We start from the raw sequence: 5,698 nt of genomic DNA, 5'->3' as shown, positions 1-5,698 counted from the left end.
CCCATTTAATGTCGTTCATTCACTCACCGATTCAACCTAAATATCGGTTCGAATGAACGAGAGTAGAGCTGTCAGTTACCAGAAAATCTATATTAATGAAAGGTATTTCCCCCATTAGCTGTCGATTGCCCCCAAATCTTCTTGCCGGTAAGGTCTCCACCTTCATAAGCTGTCAGTTACTACCAAATCTCTCTTAAAGTGGGTATCCACCCCCCAAAATCTTCCCGTTACTACGCGTCTAATAACCATTATTATTGTTGCGGTGGAATTCGACCCAGCTTTTATCTTCGCAGTCTTCGTGACTCCATCGGAAAATCGACTTCACCTACCTTTCTCCGTTCCATCCATCCACTCATAGTCCTTTCACCTAATGGAGGGAGAAAAAGGCCCTTGCCTGAAAATAGCGCTCCAGATCATCATTTCCATGCGACTACAGCCCCCCCCCCCCCCTATTTCACCATTGGCTGTGATTTTGCACTTGAAGCATCCCTCTTCCCTCCCCCCCCCCTCCCCTAGTCATTCCACGAGCCACTTTCACCAATTTCACCGAGTCAACTTAATCATTATTTGCACTATGCCTTTCCTTTGCTAATCATATGCTCATATTACTTACGTTTCACCCGTCGGTTTTATTTTTTCCCAGAAAGCTATATGGGCAAATTTTCTTTTCTGACTCGGTCAAAAACAGGTGATGGTAGGGCTGAAAATAGATGTTCGTTAGAGGAATCTGGAGGAGTCAAGGAGCATGGTATAGATCGAAAGTGAGCAGTTTTTTTCACATTTAGGGTGTCAGTGGTGCACCATATTTGTCATTAGAAAATGGAGGCATTACCTTACTTTCCAGAGTAGTGAATTTTGTAGTATTATTTTGTCCCGCATAAATTAAAGCTTATGAATGAAAGGTACTATTAACTTACTACTAAAGCATTGCATATGAAACCTACTGGAAAAGATGAGTATTCTGATGGTATAAAATCAATTTCAACAAGCATTTTTGAAGAGGCCAACAAAAAAATCCTTTTCCGCATTTTTTCTGTGGATATAGTAATAATCAGTAAATTTCTGCATGAATAAGTCAGCTTTGCAATTTTTTTGGAATGGAAATCTACCCATTTGTGCTAGTTTTGATTCAAATTATTATCCTAGAATTTTGTGAAGATACATATATTGTGTATTTAATCAAAAATCTAATGTTTTGATAAATTCAATGCAAACTTTAATCTGTGGAAAAAATAATCTTCGCCGAAGACAGGACAGATAGAATTCTTATCTTATGCTGATGTCGCCATCAAGTGAAATTTTTTGCGAAGTATTTTCCGAGGAACTGTTTTCGGGAGTGTTCTCTTCCGCTGCGTCAACTTTCTCCTGCGTTTGCGCATTCAAATGTAAGTGCCCCGGGTATGAATAGAAAAAATTGCTTTCATTTTCTTTTGATCCTTCAGACCACTTTAATTTTTTTAATTGGTCAATTTTTTGGTGAAATTTTGATTCCGTTGTAACTGAAGCAAAGACTTCTACTTGTTTATGAAGGGGAGTTATGCTCACTTTTTACCGCTAAGTAACTTTTTTGGGATATTTTGTAAATGTTGAGAAGTTTTTTCTTGCTTAATCTCTTTTTATCCCTCCGCGGTTGTGGAAGTTTAAGCTTGTTACTGAAAATGTGACTCGTTAAAAAAATATAAGACGTAGCAATTTATGCCAAGTAAAATCTAATGGTTTCATTTTAAACTAATTATGGATGTGAAAGTTAAGCATGGTTAATCTTTATTAAGATTATAAATTCAAGTAATTTGCTGATAGCTGGTGACGTTGAAAAGAAATGGGTTACAATAACTTGATTATATTTAATTGTTTTCTAATTTGAAAACTTGTATCGAGTAGTTAATGAATATCTCGTCATAAGTAATTAGTTTCTACTTCCCACTGAAAATTTTGACGAAAAATTAAGACTGAGAAAAGACGTTGAAACCATACACAGTTCGCTGCCGAAAAACTTTCTAAGAGAAAAATTTAGCAGAGACAACATCATCCCTAGCTTGACCTGTGATCCCTTGAGAGAGTAGGTGGTCTCATTTTCACGTTGGTAAGCGTTGCTATCTCGTCGGTTGCCCAATTTAATCACCAATTCCAGCGAGATCGAAACGGGAAACTGACCGTTCTGGCTTAAATCTTTTTTTTTCTCTCTATCCCCATGGTCCGGAACGCGATTAAGATTCCGGACGGTCGTGCAGTGGATTTCCTACCGTCAGAAATTAATATGACTTTCCATTTCCGACTTTCTTTCTCGTTCCATATCATAATTGCACCCCGTTTATCCACGATTAGATCCATTCATCTCGATGATTTTTTTCGGGGTCCTCCATTAGCTTAGCTTTCGATGGTTCTCGTCGCGATAATAGGCACCATACCGTTTCATATTCCTGGTCATCTTTCGCGCACAACAAAGCCTTTATCATAACGAAGTCGTATAAAGAAGCTGGCACATGAAAGATTGGTTTGGTTTTTTTTGTTTTGTTCACGAGTACTCTCAGGTTCACTTTTTCTATGTTCCCATCAATGTAAGGCACATTTTTGTATGTATGGGTGTTCTCTAAGTTGATCATACAACTCGGTCACTATCTAATTTATCTGCGAACAAGGCTTTTGCAACTTCTCCTCCAGACTGGCAAGAATAAATAAAGGTGACGAGCAAAAATCCTAATCATTTCTGTTAAAATATTGTGGTTATTTCTCGACAATATGGTAACTGAGCTGTTTGGTAATATCATTCCAATGTGAGGTACATGCTCTTATCTGAATTCTGTCACTAAAACATGATTTGCTAAATGATCTAAAACAGCCCTCAAAATGACCTAGTATTGTCAATTAGGCACTCCTAACTGAAATTCTATTTTGGGCAACCAGCCGATCATGAATTCGCTTTATTTTCACGGATTTTTCCCTTGAAGTGAATGAAAATGGCTGTTGAATCATATTTCACGTATACGGTGTTAACGAACAAACTTTCGGAAAAAAATAAGCGAGGAATGCTGGACTACAGGCACTGGGATATAGATAAGAGCAACCTTGTGAACAACGAACTTCTTCAGAGAACGGCAAGACTTATGCTTCGATGCTGTGGAATTTCCCCATGTTGTGACCAAATGGAGTCACGATTGGCCATTCTACGATAGCTATTTATTTCACATGAAAGAGCCATTCTTCCCTCTACAGGTCAACGCTTAATACTCTCCGCATTTCTTCGTCAATGTGCTTCGGGCTCTCTTTGGACGTGAAAGGTTATTTTCTCCTCACAGTTGAGTTTTCTCCACCTCTTCTCACCCGTTCGAAATAAAAAAAGTGAAGATCTCGGCCCACGGCAAGGAATAAGCATCCATTGTGCTGTGCGTCCTGTGACCATGTGTGAGGAGTCATTCCCCCAAGCTTTCTTGAGTTCCTCTCCATTTTCCTCTCTCGTCTAATGGCAGCACTTTCTGCCGCGCCTGTTTCCCGCGCATGAGTCGACGCAACAATGGGCTTCCAAAAGCTTAGGTCAGTTATTATGTGGCTTTCTTCCTCCGTGAAGGACTAGATATCTGCGGGACCACGCTGACATTTTTTTGTGTCCGATTTCATTTAATTTTGTTCCCCTCAGAACAGTGTGTGGTCCTCTTATTCCTTTTGAGAGAAATTTAGCGTGCATCTAACACTAACACTAAGTGAATCGTGCGCTTTGAGGAGGATTGTTATTTTACCGAGAAAAGGAATTGCCCAGGAAAGGTTTCATTTTATATCCTATTTAAGTGAAAAAAAATTGCTAGCTGTGTAATTTTATGATTCTTCTATAAATTTCAAAGCTAGGCACCTGGATATTTAAATCTTTAAAATTTTCAATCTTTATTTCGTATTTTCGACAATAGAATCTCATGAATGATTGTCCTTCGCCTGCATTAGCTTGGTGGGATATATTTTTCTTTCTTAATAACTATGCAAGGGTCGGCTATGATTTCTGGGCAATATCCGCAAGTTTTTTCCAACCCCCTAAACTATAGACATTCATATGTCCATAGACGCTTTGTGGAAAGAATTTCGCTACACATGGAAAATGAAGAATGCTAATTATACTGGATATTGATAAATTACTTTTGAAATTATTTGTGCCTTATGTGGAATAATTCGAAAAAGAGGTATAGCATGCGTTTGAAACGGTATGTTACGATAGCTATTTAATTTCATATGCATTTTCTCCTTCTTTTGTAACATTATTTTGCGGAAGGAGATTTAATTTAAATTCTCTCAGTACCAAGAGATTACACTATTTTTCCTCTGTAAATTTTCATCAAATTTTAATTTCTATTGTGGAGTTTACTAGGGCTCATATTTACTTTTTTATGATAAGGTTGAAAGGCTCAGTCATTATTTTATTCAAGTGACAAGCTGTGATATTATTAATTTTGGGATGAAATATACTTCACTTAATAATAAGACTACGCACAATTTCTTAGTGGAGGCAATCCCTTTAGATTCCTAATTTTTATCGTAATGGGCTGTGCATACTTTCAGTATTACAATTTCCATTTATAGTGAGTTCAGTTTTGCAATATTATCCGAAGTTAATCCGGATAATGAGTTCCGTGTACGGCAAGTTATTAAGGATGTAAAAGAGAATAAAACGTGAAATGATAATGTCAGCATATAGGATATTTCACCCATTCCCTGGAATAATATCCATATATGCCAATAAAGTCTGTAGGTACACATTTTTCCTAAAAAACGAGGATTGTTTTCTCATATATCTCAAATCTAATAGGCATTGCAGCAGGTAATTCACAAGTGGAAGCTTTAGAAATCTGGTGTTATCAAAATATGATGAAGATATAATGGATCGGTCATGTAAGTAATGAGAAAAAGCTTAGTAGAGTCGGAGAAAAAGGTGTCTACTGAAATCCCTTAATAAAAGGCGGGGCAATGTAATCAACCGCAACATGATATGCACGATGGCCTTATGAATACATTCACCGAAGGGTAAGTAGAGGGGAAGGAAGGTAAAATATGGCGCCTCCCCTCTCCTCCCCATTGAATTACGTGTATGACTAGTTGTCAAGGATTCAAAAGAGATAAAATACGTAAATATGAAAAGATAAGCAGATAGGAGAGCGAGGCGGAGAGCTGCGTCAAACCAATTTAATATTCCACGAAAAGTAGGGCAGAATATTACACCTGACACTGCACCGGCAGAAATTTAGATAAGTAAGCGATCGTGCAGCTGTTAAACGTCACACAAAATTAAAACAAAGTAAGATAGACGATTACTTGGTAAATAAACTTAATAAATTTTTTTGCGTGTAGTTTATTTTCCAGTGAGCTGTTGCCGTGGTCTATATCATAGTAAATAAATGGTAAGTTTTTCTATAATAGTAGAGTACTTTTTTATTCCTTTAATACGTACAGTACAATTTTAATTCCTACAGTACATTGATATTGCTTCGTGTGCAGCCGGATCATGTCCGGTCCCAGTTAATCTTGATGAACGAGGTGCTATTGAGCCATTACATTTTGCAAGTTAACGAGTAAAAACAAACAGTGCGACAAAAATATTCTGGTATATTTTTTAGATCCCCCATGAGAGGTTTCGCATAGCACATGAAATTTGTAATAAAAAGACCTTCCCACCTGCTGCTAATATAAAACCTTGTACGTCGTCTGCCTTTGTATTATA

This window comes from Ischnura elegans, chromosome 5 (genome assembly GCF_921293095.1).
Source record: "Ischnura elegans chromosome 5, ioIscEleg1.1, whole genome shotgun sequence".
NCBI lineage: Eukaryota > Metazoa > Arthropoda > Insecta > Odonata > Coenagrionidae > Ischnura > Ischnura elegans.
Note: the sequence above shows the minus strand (reverse complement) of the source record.